Genomic DNA, 17,563 nt, shown 5'->3' with positions numbered 1-17,563 from the left:
ATTGATTCATCCCTTGGGCGATGGGTGCAGTTTCTACCTTAATGGTCAGGGTTTAACAATCATTAGTGCAACAGGTGGCGTGACACCAGGATCCATGGGTGTTAAGAGCCCATGCATCCCTTTTATTATTATATTTTAGTACCCAAGAAGATGCTATGTCTGTCTTTGGACAAAAACATTAGGAGCAATAATAACTCAACAAGAGCATAGAGAGCTTGGATGTGGTAGTTGCACATGGCACAGTAGCATAAAGGCAGTTTCAAGGCACACCAAAGACTCCCAGTGTTTTATTGGTCATGTTACGACCAGTAGTGAAGCCAGTGTGCCCTGGGCACTAGTGTAAGGAAGGAAATGCCCTCCCCTGGCTGCTGGTTGAATTATAAAAATACAGCAGTAATCTGGGTTGAGTGGTCCCCTCAGTCCCCTGGGCCCTAGTGCACTGCACCTGCTGCACCAATGGACAGGGGCATAGCTTTTAGGGGTGGGGTGGGGTTGGGGTATTACAACCCCCTAAAAATATATATTTTGTATGAAATAGTCGGGTACATGCTTTCAGTTGGGTATGGTGAGGTATAGGTCATATTTCACCCTGGAGTTTTATATGCACACAGAGACACAAAAATACACACACGCACACACTTTCTCTCTCTCTCTCTCTCTCTCTCTCTCTCTCTCTCTCTCTCTCTCTCTTCTCTGCCTTAAAACTTGGTTAGTTTGAAAACAATTGTGTTTTAAGCACTCCTAACAATCTGCACTCCTCTCTCTTTCCACTGCCTCTTAAGCCTCCCTCGTGTCCTGCTTCTCATAATGTATTTTATCAAGCTATATCCAGCGTGATTGTTGTGAAATTTGTAGCTTATATCACCTCCAATCTTACTTACCAAGCTACGCCCCTGCCAATGGAATGTACGTCCCTTGTTATGACAGCACAAAAAGCACAGCAAAAGCTCCCAGGCTATGCATCCTACGGCAGTATAGGAGAAGTTACTAAGCCCAGCATAGCAAAAACCCACAGACTAAATCTTTGTAGTCAGAGTCAATATAGGAGCAATTATAACTAAAGCTCCCAGTTTAATGGTATTTATTTTTTCGACATGACCGTCTGTATTTATCCATATTTATTTTTCCCGCATTTTTTCTGTATTTATCCATTTTTATTTTGCGTTTTCTGCATAAATTAAGCTGCAATGGGTATTTTTCCACATTTATTTAACTGATGAATGAATACTTGCATCTGAATGTCCAAAAGGTGTCAGCAATATACAGTGCAATAGCGTTATTTGAAAACACTTGCACTGTAGACTATCATAAATAACTGTAGATTTGTACTTAATGAAGCTTAATTAGGAAATCTCTCTTTTTTCATCTTTCATACCTCTAAATCTGTACACCTACGGACCTGGCACTCATGAGTGGCAGTAGAAAAAATCATCCAAAGAAGGCCTATTTTCTGTATTTAAAATTAAATACAGACTGGAAGTCCCCCTGGGCTTCTCCCTTGGACGCCCTACCTCTACACCTCAGACAATCACCGTGCCTGCCTCAATTGAGGAAGGGACCCAGTTTAAGGAAGGACCTCAAGACCTGGCTCTTCGACTAAACTGCAGAACCGTGCCCCCCGAGTACTGTGAGACCCTTGCAGGTGATTAGTCGCGCTTTATAAGAACCCTGATTGATGGAGTTTGAAACCTAAAGAGCTTTTGGAGTTTCAATTAAACTGATAATTGTTACATAAATGCACTAAAGGGAGAAGAGAGCAGAAAGGGAGATCTGACTTCTACCACAACAACATCTGACAGTCCGAGAGAGACAGTGTTTGCAGATTGTAGGGCAGATTTACAAGCCCCTTGCGTAATTTTTGCACCGCAGTTGCGTCACTTTTTGTGATGCAGCAGCTGCGTAAAAATGCTGCCCATTTAAAACGTGATGCATCTATGGAGATGTGTCACGTTGTAAAGCCCTGCGTCACATTATACCTGCGTCAGGTATAATGTATGCAGGGTGGGTGTTCCAACGCAAAAAAGCCTCGTAGAAGTGACGCAGTGAAATCTACAAGATTTCACTGCGCCACTTCTAGGACGCCACTGCGTCAAATTCTTTTTGCCTGCTTGAAGCAGGCGTAAGGAGTGACTCAGCACAATGAGGATAGGCCTCCCCTGCATTGCTGGAGTTTCATCGTGCTTGCAACACGACCCCAACAATACGTGACTTTTGCGTCAACAGAAGCGTCAGAATTTCTGACGCATCTGTCAATCCTTGCTCCATGGTGCGCTGTATTGTAAATCCGGCGCATTCATAGTGGCGCAAGTGTTTCTCAGGGTGGCACTGGAAAAGTGACGCATCTTTACAGATGCGTCACTTTCTTGTAAATCTGCCCCTGTATATCAAGAGAGGGCATCTAGTGAGGCTTTTGTTCTTGCAGTCTTATGAAGAAAGTAGGACAGCAGCCATTGTCAGGGCATTTCAGCAGAGAGACGGAGAGGAGGAAAAGAGGTATTTAATCAATCCGTTCCTACAAGCATAAACTAAGAAGAGGAGGGTGCTGCTAGTCTCTGTTTCAACATTAGGCAAGTGCTGTTGTGAAGTACAATGTTGAATTTTCTTTCTACTCCCAGATTTATCCAGGGTGCCTTCCTCGGCACATCAGCTGCTGCTGAGACCAAACCCCATTATGGGTGGCAAAGGACAAAACACATTAAGAGCCTGATTTAGATCTTGGTGGACGGGTTACTCTGTAACGATAATGGATATACCATCCACCGAAATATAAACCCCATTATATCATATGGCATTTATATTTCAGGGGACAGGATATCTGTCACTGTTTTGATGGAGTAGGGAGAGCGTCGTGCCAAAATCTAAATCAGGCCCTTAGTCTGCAGTGACTGCCTTTGAAGGGCAGAGTATTTTAGATTTGTCTGCAGCTGGCGTGTGGCAAAGTTGTAGCTTTTCCTGCACCATGCTGATGAAGGTTGATGGGTTAGCACTATGTTCCAAGGTTGGATCTACTGCATGTATTTGGGCCTGAAGCTCACAGGCGAGTTCAGGCAGTGTACAATGGAAACCGTTTTTGAATTATTATTGTGTTTTCAAAAGAGCCAAACTAAACACCAGTATCTGTGTTTTTCACAGACACTATCAGTGTTTTCTTGACCAGTTGTCACAGACCAAACAGGAACAGAGTTGTCAGTGAGTGGCAGCAGCTTGCTCAAGCGCATAATATTGTCTTTATGGGAGGCCCGGCACTCGGGTCATGTGAGTGTGTGCTGAAGGGACAAGGCTTGCTCTGCCTCTAGGCTCACCTTCTGTTCTACATATCAGGGAACACTTTTGTTATTGAGCAAATTTGACGTATTTTGTTTCAAGAGGTGTATGCAATTGTGATCAGTGTGCAGTTGTTCCATGTGCTAATATCGGGAAACATCCTTTACAACGCAACTTTTACCATGCAGTGCCTTTACGACGCAACTTTTTCAACGCAAACCATTACAACGCATTGCGCTGGGGGGCGCTGTAGGATAGGGAATAGGTTTAATTTACTATCCAACACCTTCCCTACTATCCACGGGGACTGGAGTTGGAATAGTAAATTAAACTATTCACTATCCAGCGCCCCAAAGCACTATGTGTTGTAAAGGCATGCGTTGTAAAAACAGCGTTGTAAAGGCATGCGTGGTAAAAGCATGCGTTGTAATGTCATACATCCTCTAATATCATGCAGCTCTCAAGCTAGGGTATGGTCGTTGGTATGGTATGGTGTGGTATGATATGGCTAGTCTATGGTTGTTATTCAAATTTTTCGGGTGGCCACATTGCAAACGTAAGAGGCCTTCAGTTGTATGGCCTTGCAGTTGTCCACCGTTTGCTGGTGCATTTTGCTGTATTGTCTGTCTAGGGGAAACTTGACTAAGTATGGAGCCCCCAGTCAATTAAATTTGTACAAGGCTTGAAAGTCTTTGAGGGCTACAGGTGGTGGTAGCCTGTCTTTGTGCATTTATATTTGTACAGTTCAGTCTCCGCCTATGTATGGAGACCACAGACTGGTGTAGTGCTTGGCTGGGGTGTGGACCCCCAGTAAGTTCTTCGAAGTTCAAAAGTTTATTTATTCATGATTTGGAATTCCAATGAGGTCCACATGAAGAAAATACTGCACATACATAATCGGACACAAAGATAATACGATGAGTGGTAACATCAGAAAATCAATAGTGCCATGAGTAGTAACTTGATAAAATAAATAACCCACCATGGTACAGACAGTTTTATGATTTAAGAGTATCAAATTATATCCAAAAATTCAACACAAATTTAACCTTTAATATAGTAAAAAACTCCGTCAAGAAACATTTTATTAAGAGTTGCAATCATAACTCCTAGGAGATCCACGTTTCGCAGAGAAGGACAATACACAGGTGAGCAAAAGACATTTTTTTTTAAAGGAACGCGCCCTCAAAACAGCATTAACTTAATTCATTACAAAGGCAAAAAACACATTAAAAAGTTAAAAACATGAATACAAAACATTTCATTTGGTAGGTTAAGCAATAAATACGAAGCCTCAGCAGTCGCATGTGCTGAAAATCCCATAAAGACGGGTCTCAGCCACTTATGATGATATAAAAAGGAAGGACATATAAATAAAACATGTTTGAAATCCTGACATCCATGCTCACAAAAGTGACATGTGCTTGATATATCGTGCCATTTCGATGTTACGACATTTAATGGAAGAATGTTTAAATGATTGGTGCCCAGAGGAGTCTAACCCCATGAGCCATGTACCGTGCCACATACTGCTGTGATTTGTTCATAATAAAAGATGTTATTATTAAAACAGAGTTTGTCTTGTTCTTATAAAATTCCAGATCCAAATGGAAACTTAACCCAGAAGTGGCCTGCTTAACAAATGCTTTAAGCTGTGCCATCGACATGGATGAGTCTGTAGTTAAATCAAGGACAAATCGCTCCACTGGATATTGAAAATTCCTAAAGAGTGAAGCTTTGTCTTTCATAATTTTGAAGATCTCTTTGAACATAAAGTGTCAAAGAGAGATAAAATCACTGTCTGCGAGGCAATGACCCCATTGTACCACTTCCGCTAAACCTGCTTGAGGTCTGCTTTATTCCCCAGATGCCTGTCCTGCTGCATGAGACCTGCTCTGCACTCTGAGAAAGAAGACTGGACCATCTCCCTTTATCCCAGACTAACCTGAGTCATTCCAAGGGTCAGTTGATGACCTCCTATTCTAAACTATAGGGTCACAATAAACTCCAGAGATGTGCTGCAACTGGACCTACCTGGACCTCCAACTGGGCCTGCCTGAGCAATGCTGGCCAGAGCTAAAGTGAGTCCCTAATCTTCAAAAGGTGCCTCCCAGGACTCACAACATGCAATGCAAAGCTCCGGTAAATCCGACTTGCCGTGCTACAGCAACTGCTAGCCGCAAGTGTCAACACCCAATCTGCACTTCACGCTACAGCAACGACAGCCTGTGGTGACCACAAAGCGAATCTCCAGAGCCGACAGTCTGCAATGCCCTACCAGATCTTCGCACTACAGCAATGACTGTCCACAAAGCCGGGCCTGATCTTCGTGATATAGTGACAACCACCCACGCCGCTCTCCCTGCTCCTTGTGGCCTCTTCCACTGTGCACTGAACACTTTGTGCTGGACTTTGAGATGGTAACTTTTACAGCTGGACTAACCTGGTCTCTGTATCCGGCCCATGCTCCATCGTGGTCGGCCTGAACTTGTGACTTTCACCCTGTCTAGAAACACCAGATGACTGCGAGTGGTGCTTTGTGCTTTAAGGCACTATCTTTACCTAAGGATTTGGAATCAATATCTCCGGTTCTACTGATTGGATTTGTGTCGTTCTAGTCTCATTTTATTTATTAAAATGTACTTTATTTTTTCTAATTGGTTTGGGATTTTTCTTAACTTGTGTTTTCACTTTATTACTGTTTTGTGCTGCATAAATATGTTGCTTCTGATTTAAGCCTGGCTGCTTTGTGCCAAGCTACCAGAGGGTTAAGCTGAGGTTAATTTAGTGACTTTTGCAGTTTACCCTGACAAGGAATGTGGTTATTGCCTGCCTGAGTAGGGTTTATATTGCCCTCAACCAATAACCCAATTTCTTACACTGGGAATTCAGGTTTGAGTCCCGACGTTGACTCTGGGCAAAACACCTAATCTCCTGTGCTTACAATAAAATGACTTTTACCTTCTGTAATGTAATCTGGTGCTCATGCAAAGTGCTACAATGCCCTTGAACAGTGTTTGTGCTAAATAAAACTGAAATATAAATACATATAAGGAGTCCAAATGCCCCACTGGGCTGTGTTTAACACAAAAATGAATATGAGGCCTTTCTCATAATTTGCTGCAGACTGGGTTTTTCATACTTCCTAAAATCACTGGAATCAATGCCAGAACTCCACTCTGAAATGTGTTCTAGCTCCTGTGCAGTTCACTTTTATGGGCAGATCAGTATCGTGGCTACAGTGTGTCAAAGCCATATCAAAGGGAGTGGTCATGGTTGTAACATTTACAAACAATTGCTATTGGAGAGGAACACAAAAGTTGTAAATAGTATGTTATTTTGATAATGTACAGCATTTTGAAAGCATGTCTACTTCTAAATTAAAAATGCGCCCTCGCCTCATGTGCTTTGAGGCTAGGTGGTTCGCGAACGTTTGACATTCTAAAAATGGAGTTGTGGTTCTAAAAAGTTTGGGAAGCACTGCATAGTCACTTCTACTTCCTCACTCCCTCCCAGCCCAGACCCCTGACCCAAACCACAAAGAAACCTGAAGCTTCTGGGGCTGCTGCAGATGTTCTTGGAAATTGTAAACAGCTAGTGAACATCAGCCATGCAAACCGTCCTCACACGAGCTGGAAACCCAGTCTTTGGAAGCGTTTCCATCTCACATTATCACAATATCTCCACCCATGTGTGATATTGGCTCTCAAACTAGTGAATCTGTGAAGGGAGCTGATATTGAGTGACATATGATGGGACCATGTGAATTGACAGTTTTGGAGATTCATGGGAGAGGACGTGTTCCTGGCTTTTAATCCACAGCTTGTTGATTGTAGGGAGCCGCTTACATGTCATTAGGGGTAATTCTGTTTCTTCTTCCTACTGGCTTGGGATTTTGGCTTCCAAGACTCCCTGTGTGACCCAAGACTCATTTAATTTCCTTGACTTTCGAGTGGTAGCTGTGTCAATCACAGGCAGTGAGAAATGCTTCAAAAGGTTTTCTTTAATATATATGAGTAACACAGTTAAAAAGGAATAGTAGTGAAAAAGAGAAATCTCTAGCACATACTGTTCGAAAGTATTGCTTTCTCACTTGCTGAGCTATCCCTGTCAAATAGGAATGAGGCCTGGTGAGTATTAGTAGGGCTGGGTATAAACAACTCCCTGACAACACAATAAATTACAGACATAATGAACAGGCATGAATAATACAGCAGTGCCAGCAAAGATGTAAGAAAAGACAATAGGATTAAGAAGGTCTCAGTCTTAACTGCAATACTGTACACCACTGGGGGCAGTGCACTTCATTATTACATACACAGAAATGCAAGGGTTTAGTGTCAGTAAGAGACTGCGTCTCCAGCTGAGCATCACACTAGCCACCTACCACAGATCCCCTTCACTGAATGTTTGGTGCACTAATTTCACCAGCTATAAGGATTACAGCCCCTATTAAACTGTCATGAGTATTGCTTTGCTGTGGCTATTAGTGGACTTTAACCAAATGGCAACAGTTTGTGGACCAGGTGACCAAACTGGCACCGCAATAGGTCACAAGTTTGTGACACAATAAACCTTCATTGAAGTCAGCTTAGGACCCTCACTGGGGGTAAATGGCAACTCTCATGCTGGTACTGGCTCAAATCAAAAAGAACCCATCCGCTTTGTTTGCCACTGGAAATGGGGGGCGCCTAGGTCATCTGTGTGGAACCCGCACATCACACTGCGGTGACATGTGTTCACAGCGTTCACTCCCCATGCTATCTGCCAGCCAATTACCTCTTACCTAGAATACTGTCCCTTCCACAACCACACCGAGGTCAAGAAGGCATGATATTAAGTCAGTGCTTGGAGGAGGAGCTTGGCGGGCATCCGAGATGGCCGCGTGAGCACAGCGCTCCCCGGACCCCCGCCGCTCCCGGCATAATATCCTGCATGAATCCTGATTTTTCGCGAGGATTTGTATAGAGGACGTTGGGCTGATCTACCTTGACCTTTCAGAGATTTATTTTGACACCGGGTGCCTGAGTTATGGTGCATTGAACTTTTGGGCTCCGCCCTTGAGGTACGCCCGGGACTGGGTGGGGCTCGGTGGCCGTCTTGGAGTTGAACAACAACGGCAGGGGGATTGGACTTGTGGGTCCCCCTCTTAAGTTTCGGTTTCGATTCTGCCTCTGACTGGGACATCGCTGAGAGGGTTGGGCCAGAGCTGGTTCCAGGACACGCGTCGGCTGTCGGGCCTTTGGCTGGACTGTTCTCCTATTTGGCTACCCCTATCCTAGTGATATCCTTGTCGCGGTCCTTTGGTCCCGAGGCCTCCATTTCTGGTGCCCGGTCCGTTGACCCTGGTGAATCTCCTTGTGACGCATCTCCAAAATGGCGGGCAGAGGGGACCGAGAGACGCGCAAGACGAAGACACCTCTGCGCGGGGGTCCGGTCCAATCTAATGTTATGGACCGTTATACCCACTCTAAGGGGTCCCCTGGAGCTGCTCTGCCCGGTCCCAGTGCGTCTGACCACGTCGTGGATGCGTCGACGGAGCCTTCCTTGCAGGACATCATGGGCGCCATTTCTGGCATGAGAGAGTCAATAGGCCAACAGTACGAAACCTTGGCCCACAAAATTGACACCGTGGCAATCGAGGTGAATCTAATTCGAGCCGATCTCTCCAAAACGAACGAAAAGGTGAAGTCGTTGGATATCAAATCATCCGGCCTCACGGCGGACGTCTCTGAGATACAGACTGAGATTGGCAATCTCCGTAGGGTGAACGATTTCATGACCCGGCGCTTGGAAGATTTTGAGAACAGGGCACGTCGCTGTAATGTTCGCGTGGTTGGTGTGCCGGAGAACCCAGAACCCCACTCGGTTGATCTCCTGGTTGAAGACCTGATCCAGAACCACCTTTCTCCATCTGGCCTTAGTAAGTTTTTCACAGTGGAGCATGCACATCGTGTTCCGGGGGGCCAGGGTAAGCCAGGCGCCCCGCCGAGACCTATTGTTGCAAAACTTTTCCACTATAGAGATCGGGACGCTATCCTGCAGGCGTCGCGGGTGAAGGGCCCGGTGGCCTTTGAGAATGCCACGGTGAACTTTTATCCGGACTTTTCCCAACAGGTCCAGAAGCAGCGGATGGGGTTTCGTGGTGCCAAGAAGCGTCTTAGGGACATGGGGATGCGTTACGCTATGCTCTTTCCGACCAGGCTGCGGGTTGAGTATAATGACCGAACTTTCTTCTTTGATCGGCCGGATGCTGTGAATGACTGGCTGGACTCCTTGCCGAACCGACCTCCTGAGACTGAGTCCGATGCCCACCCGGGCGGTGCTGAAGGTGGTGTAGAGAGCTGAACATTTCGTCTATGCCTGGTGCCTTGTTTTTGAATAACTCTTCCAGGAGTGTATGCCTATGTTCCTCTACTGTTTAGGTGATTTGATGTATGTTCTTTTTCTCGTCATTGGTCTTGATCGGGGTGGCGGGTGGGACGGAGCCTTTCCTCCTCCGGGGTCTTTGTGTAGAATAGGGGTTCTTGGGCGACAGGCACACTGCAGGTTGGGGTGGCTTTTTAGCTTTTTGCAGGGGTGCAGGGTGGGGGGCGTTTTCTTGTTATTCGGGGGGTGGGTGGTTGGGAAGTTCGTTGTTTGTGTGTTCTGTTTTCAAGGCGACTTTATCCTGTATTTGAAGATGTTTCTGGTGTCATGCTCATTGGTGGTGGGGTTTGGCTTTGTTGGGTGGGATGGGGGGTAGCGGGTTGAGATTTGTTTCGTGGAACGTTAATGGTCTGGGAGATCGTATCAAGCGAAGTGTGGTGTTGAAATGTATACGACGTTTATCTCCTGATATTGTTTTCCTGCAGGAGACTCATCTGGTAGGCAATGTTTGTCATGCAATGAATAGGTGGGGCTATCGCCTCGTAGCACACTCGGGGTTTACCTCGGGTTCTAGGGGCGTGGGTATCCTTGTTCGGGCTTCCCTCCCCCTAGCTATTGATGATGTGGTTCAGGATGATCGGGGGCGATATGCTGTCCTCGTGGGTCGCTATGAGGGTCGTGCCCTCTCCTTATTTACTGTTTATGTGCCCCCCGGCTTGCAGACTTCTACCTTTTCGGATTTGGGCCGTGTCTTGTTGGACCTCCCTGATAGTACTTTATTTCTGGCTGGTGATTTTAATTCTGTGTTCTCCGGTTTACATGATCGCCACCCCCCTAGAGATACTCCTGCGGCCCAACAGTGGTTGGGTGGATTTTTGGATACCTTTGGCTTGGTGGATTGCTGGAGGCTTTTGCATCCTACTCAGCTTCAATACACCTTTCATTCTGGGGCCCATGGTAGTCTGTCTAGGCTGGATTATTTCCTGATGCCTGCGGCTCAGTCGCCAGCGGTGCGTGAGATTATACACCTACCCAGGGGTATCTCTGACCACTCTCCGCTCTGGCTTCGTTTTGAGGTTGGAGTGGAGGCAGTGGGCCGGGTGGCTCCCATCAATCCGTGGTACCTTACCTCCCCCGAGACCCGCAGCCTTTTGCTTAAGTCTTTGGACGCATATTTTCTGGATAACGAGGGGTCGGTTTCCTCAGCTGTGTCCCTATGGGAGGCCTTTAAGACGGTGATTCGTGGGCAGGCCCTCTCCCTTATTGTTGAAGCTAAAAGGGCGAGGAATAGGGAGGTGGTGGACCTTGAGGGAGAGATTTCTGCATTGGAGGAGGCTTTGGACTCTGGTGTCACGTCTGCGAAACTCCACGCCCTGGGTCTGAAAAAATTTGCCTATAAATCCATGGTCACAGATGCTGCTAAAGTGATGTTTCGGGAGCAACAGGGTCGTCTGTATGATGTGGGTGACAAAGCGGGTAAATTGCTGGCGTGGCTGGATAAGAAGGAGAGAGTTAATCGTGTGGTACCCGTGATTCAGTCTTCGAATGGTGAGAATGTGACGGACCCGATTGGGATAGTTGACCGTTTTGCTGAGTACTTCCGTGTTGTGTATACCCCTGTGTCTGTGAGAGATGTGGCTGACTCTCGCCTTCTATTGCGTGATATAGCTCTGCCCAGTGTTTCCGATTTGGATCGTGTAGCGTTGGATTCCCCCTTTACTGTTGATGAGATAGCTACTGCCATCCGTTCACTCCGTTCGGGCAAAGCATTGGGCCCGAACGGGTTGCCAATTGAACTGTACAAGTTGCGTCCCGACAGGGTGGCGCCGTATCTTCGCGCCATGTTTCTGGAGTCCCGGGAACGGGGTGTTCTCCCTTATGATCAGCGACTGGCCACGATAGTTGTCATCCCCAAGGATGGTAAACCGCGGGACCTTTGTTCATCCTATAGGCCCATATCCCTGCTAAATGTTGAACCCAAGGTATTGGCGAAACTCCTGGCGTCCCGCCTCCTGACGGTCATTAGTGGCTTGGTCCATCCAGATCAATCCGGATCTATCCCACATCGCAACACGGCTCTGAACCTACGTCGTCTTCACGGCGCGATTGCGAGGGCGGGGCTTCTGACGGAGCCGGCCATTTTGGCATCGTTGGATGCCTCGATGGCTTTTGACACTGTGGAGTGGCCTTATCTTTGGGCGGCTCTTGAGAAATTTGGTTTCGGGCCTGAGTTTATTGGTTGGATCAAGTTATTATATGCGGAACCTCTGGCACAAGTAGTGGTAAATGGTAGAGTTTCGGCCCCTTTCACCCTTGGTAGGGGTACCCGTCAGGGATGCCCCTTGTCTCCGTTGCTTTTTGCACTCGCCTTGGAACCATTGGCTGCTTGGCTTCGGTGGGAACCTTCGCTCAAGGGGATTCGCTGGTCTCCGGACTTTGAGGACCGCGTTTCGCTTTACGCGGACGACATTCTTTTATATCTCACCTCCCCGCGTAAATCTCTGTCTGTTTTATTTGACGTGCTTGCTTCCTTTGGCGCCAACTCAGGCCTCGTTATTAACTGGGCCAAGTCCTGCGTGTATGTTCTTTCGGGTGTTTTACCCCCATTGCCGAGCAGACTTCCTATCCAGGTGGTCCAGTCTGGCTTCAAATATTTGGGGATTTTTATTACGTTAGACTCCTCGCTCCGATTTGAGCGTAATCTCCTCCCCCCGTTGCTTAGATTGCGACTGGACGTGGCCCGTTGGCGTAAGCTTCCTTTGTCTCCTCTGGGCAGGGCGGCCCTGTTTAAAATGATGTCCTTGCCGCGGTTCCTCTACGCGCTCCAGAACTCCTATGACGCTATCCCCAAGACCTATTTCCGAGAGATCGAGAGTCTTCAAAGGCAATTGATTTGGGACGGGCGTCCACGTATTGCCCTCGCGAAACTCACCATCCCTTGGTACGACGGGGGCATGGCGCTCCCCGATATCAAGCGATATTATTGGGCTTCCCAGTTGTCTGCTATTAATCACGTGATGTTTTCACCGGGTCGAAATCCTGCTTTCGAGATGGATAAACTCCAACTGCCGGGTGGGGACTTTAATAGAGCGCTTTATTCTCGATCAGCCGGGCGCCATCTTGTGGGCCCGTCCAGGATTGCAGTAACTGTGTGGCGAGCCGCGAATGTGAGTTTGGGATGGGAGGATCGAGTGACGCTGGCGACGCCGCTTTATGCCTCGGACCGTCTGGGGTGTCTCTGGTCTACTAAGGGCTTCGACCGCTGGGATATGATTGGGATATGTAAGGTGGGTGATGTATGTTCGAAAGGTAGTGTGAAGTCGTTCCAGGCCCTCCAGGCTGAATATGGTTTGAATGGTAGGGAATTTTTTCGTTATCTGCAGGTCCGGCACGCCCTCGCCTCAGTCTTGACTCCTGATGAGGCCCTGCCCGAGTCTTCCCCCCTCGAAGATCGTGTCCTTGATGGGCACCTGCCTGATAGCACTATTTCCCTGATCTATAAGAAGTTGATCAATAATCGGGCGGACTTATTGGTCCGACTTCGGGAGGCTTGGGTCGGCGATGGGTTGGAACTGGACGACGAGGATTGGCAATCCGCACTCTCTTCTCCCAAGGAGGTAGCCATTCCTGCCCGTCTCCGTTTGGTTCAACTTAAAATCCTCCATCGAGTAGATGTCTCTAGTCCGCGTCTGATGACGAAGGGCTTTTCCTTGGATGGGTTATGTAAGTGTGGTTGCGGGTCGAGTGCTACCTTTTTACACATTCTTTGGGAGTGCCCGGTTGTGGCGGCTTACTGGACTGCTGTGCTTGAGGTGATGACTGCTGTGACTGGTGTAGCCCTATGGCCAGAGCCTCGACGATGTCTGCTGAATGTGTGGGAGCCCACTGACTACTCTGTGGCCCAGACCAGATGGGCTACCTTGGGTTACATGATTGCGAAACGGGATGTTGCGCAACTCTGGGGCGCATCCAGGCCCCCTGAGGTCTCGAAATGGGAGGACAACATGGACTGGTCCATGTTTCGTGAAAAGACTGTTTATGTAGCCAGGGGCAGACCCAGGGCGTGGACGAAGATTTGGGGCCAGTGGAATGAATATCGTGGGGATATTTGTACCCCTCCCCTTGTAGGCACTACTGATGTTGTCCTATCTCCCTAGGCGAGCGTTCACGGAACCCTCTCGTACTGTTTTTTGAATTTCTGATTCTCCCCGCTGCTCCCCCCCCCCCCCGACCTTGTTAGAGCCTTAGGGCTCCTGGTATGCTCTCCTGATTGTAGACCATCCCCTCCGTTCTTTGGGCTGACCTTGATTACCGTGCATTCGCCTTTTTAGTGTTTGTTTTTTCTTTTTGTATAAAATTAAAATTCAATATGCTCTGTGATATGTTGGGAGTAATGCTTTGTGCTGGATTTGTGCCTGACCACGGGCGTATATGTCTAATTCATGCCTTGTGCCTTATTATTAGCGGCCAGCCCGTGAGGTTGTGGGCCCATTCTTGTAATTTTCTATGCTTGCTCAAATAAAGGTTTTGGAAAAAAAAGAAAAAAAAAAAAAGTCAGTGCTTAATTTATGAAAAAATAAGTGCCAGGGCTCTCTTCTGGAGCATACGGCAGCCTGCACCACACATTGCCCCTGCCATGCTGCCAATGATAGTAACTTGCAAAAAACACAGTTGATGGACAGAATGTAGACCAATGTCATACATTCACCCCAGTACAAGGATCTGGGCCTAAATCCATCGTTTTTTGCACTCCACACCACCCTGGGTTAGACACTGGCTATATGCAAATCAGCTCTGACCCTGTGCCTCATGAGAACAGTCCAGTCCGAACTACCAAGCCATGTCTTTCCCAGACCGGACTCAAGCATCCAAGGACCGGTTTCTGGCTATCAGCCTTCATCAGCCTGGATAGCTTGACTCCAGTGGTGTGGAGAGCCTGGGACTCACGTCTGAGCATACCCAGCCCACTCGGGGTGAAAATTGCAAAAAACACAGTTGATGGACAGAATGTAGAACAATGTCATACATTCACCCCAGTACTAGGATCTGGGCCTAAATCCATCATTTTTTTGCACTCCACGCCACCCTGGGTTAGACACTGGCTATATGCAAATCAGCTCTGACCCTGTGCCTCATGGGAACAGTCCAGTCCGAACTACCAAGCCATGTCTTTCCCAGACCGGAATCAAGCATTCAAGGACCTGTTTCTGGCTATCAGCCTTCATCAGCCTGGATAGCTTGACTTCAGTGGTTTGGAGAGCCTGGGACTCACGTCTGAGCATACCCAGCCCACTCGGGGTGAAAATTGCAAAAAACACAGTTGATGGACAGAATGTAGAACAATGTCATACATTCACCCCAGTACAAGGATCTGGGCCTAAATCCATCGTTTATTTGCACTCCACGCCACCCTGGGTTAGACACTGGCTATATGCAAATCAGCTCTGACCCTGTGCCTGTCCATCAACTGTGTTTTTTGCAATTTTCACCCCGAGTGGGCTGAGTATGCTCAGACGTGAGTCCCAGGCTCTCCACACCACTGGAGTCAAGCTATCCAGGCTGATGAAGGCTGATAGCCAGAAACCGGTCCTTGGATGCTTGATTCCATTCTGGGAAAGACATGGCTTGGTAGTTCGGACTGGACTGTTCCCATGAGGCACGGGGTCAGAGCTGATTTGCATATAGCCAGTGTCTAACCCAGGGTGGTATGGAGTGCAAAAAAACGATGGATTTAGGCCCAGATCCTTGTACTGGGATGAATGTATGACATTGTTCTACATTCTGTCCATCAACTGTGTTTTTTGCTATTTTCACCCCGAGTGGGCTGGGTATGCTCAGACGTGAGTCCCAGGCTCTCCACACCACTGGAGTCAAGCTATCCAGGCTGATGAAGGCTGATAGCCAGAAACCGGTCCTTGGATGCTTGATTCCGGTCTGGGAAAGACATGGCTTGGTAGTTCGGACTGGACTGTTCCCATGAGGCACAGGGTCAGAGCTGATTTGCATATAGCCAGTGCCTCACCCAGGGTGGTGTGGAGTGCAAAAAAACGATGGATTTAGGCCCAGATCCCTGTACTGGGATAAATGTATGACATTGTTCTACATTCTGTCCATCAACTGTGTTTTTTGCCAATGATAGTAACAACACAACTACTGACCATCACACTCCTTCAAGTGTGACAATTCAGACTATTTCAGGCCCCCAAAGCTGTATGAATGGCTTGGGCTGAGGGTAATAGTAACTTTTATTGTATCTTGAATGAATAATTAATTGTTGTTGTGATCATCTCTAAATTAGCCATACAGCGCAACATTGTGGCAGACTGTCACAAGTTTCGTTGTTGACAATTAAGTGTGGGTGCTGAGCATGGAAACTATGGCTCAAATTAGGCACTGGGTGAACTAGTGGAAGACAAGATGGATTAATTCCCCAAGGTACAATAAATCAAGCCCAGCAACATATAGCTGCCACAAATAAATGTACACTAGAGTTCAATCAATCAATCAAACAATCATAGCATTTGTAAAGCGCACTACATACCCGTGAGGGTCTCAAGGCACTAGGGCGGGGGGGAATGCTGCTACTGTTCGAAGAGCCAGGTCTTGAGGAGTCTCCTGAAGGTTAGAAGGTCTTCGGTCTGCTGTAGGCGGCTGGGGAGGGTGTTCAACGTCTTGACGTCGAGGTGGGAGAAAAATCTGCCGCCGGTGGTCACTCTTTGGATGCGGGGGACGGTGGCGAGGGCGTGGTCTGCGGAGCGGAGCTGGCTGGCGGGGGTGTAGAGGCCGAGTCGTCTGTTGAGGTACGCTGGTCCGGTGTCGTGGAGTGCCTTGTGTGCCTGGGTGAGGAGCTTGAAGGTTATCCTCTTGTTGATGGGGAGCCAGTGCAGGTCTTTCAGGTGGGGTGTGATATGGCTGCGGCGGGGGATGTCGAGGATCAGGCGTGCTGAGGCGCTCTGGATACGTTGACTGCTGATGACGGCCTGAGTGACCGTCCTTCTAGTTTTGGTGGGGATCCACTTAAAGATCCTGCAAAGCATGCAGAGGGTGTTGAAGCAGGAGGAGGATAAGGCGTTGACCTGCTTTGTCATGTAGAGTGTGTATTCGAGGATGACCCCTAGGTTTCGTGCGTGGTTGGTGGGTGTAGGGGGTGCTCTTAGTGCCGTCGGCCACCAGGAGTCGTCCCAGGCCGAGGAGGTGGTGCCGAGGATGTGGACCTCCGTCTTGTCCGAGTTCAGCTTCAGTCGGCTGTTCCTCATCCAGTCGGCGACAGCCTTCATTCCTTCGTGGAGGTTGGTTTTGGGGGTGTAGGGGTCCTTGGTGAGCGAGAGGAACAACTGTGTGGCGTGGGAGAGGATGTTTAGGCCGTGCTGTCGGGCGACGTGCGCGAGTGGTGCCATGTAGACTTTGAACAGCGTTGGGCTGAGAGATGAGCCTTGGAGTACGCCGCAGATGATCTTGGTGGCTTCAGAGCGGAAGGGGGGAGGCGGACGCTGTGGGGTCTCCTGGAGAGGAAGGAGGTGGTCCAGTTCAGGGCCTTCTCTTGGATTCCGGCGTTGTGGAGGCGTGCTCTTAGTGTGCGGTGGCAGACTGTGACGAAAGCGGCTGACAGGTCCAGGAGGATGAGGGCCACGGTTTCTCCGTTGTCGAGCATGATCCTGATGTCGTCGGTGGCGGCGATGAGGGCAGTTTCGATGCTGTTATTGTGGCGGAACCCGGACTGGGACGGGTCCAGGATGTTGTTCTCTTAGAGGAAGCTGGTCAGTTGTTTGTTGACGGCCTTTTCGATGACTTTCGCCAAAAAGACATGGGGGCAGATTTACAAGCCCCTTGCAACACTTTAGCGCCTCTGTTGTGTCACTTTTGTGACGCAGCAGCGGCATAAAAAATGCAGCCAAATTACAAAGTGGCGCATCTAGGGCGATGCGTCCTC

Source organism: Lissotriton helveticus, chromosome 9 (assembly GCF_964261635.1).
Source record: "Lissotriton helveticus chromosome 9, aLisHel1.1, whole genome shotgun sequence".
Classification (NCBI taxonomy): Eukaryota; Metazoa; Chordata; class Amphibia; order Caudata; family Salamandridae; genus Lissotriton; species Lissotriton helveticus.
The sequence above is the reverse complement of the archived record's forward strand: the minus strand, read 5'-3'. Positions refer to the sequence as shown.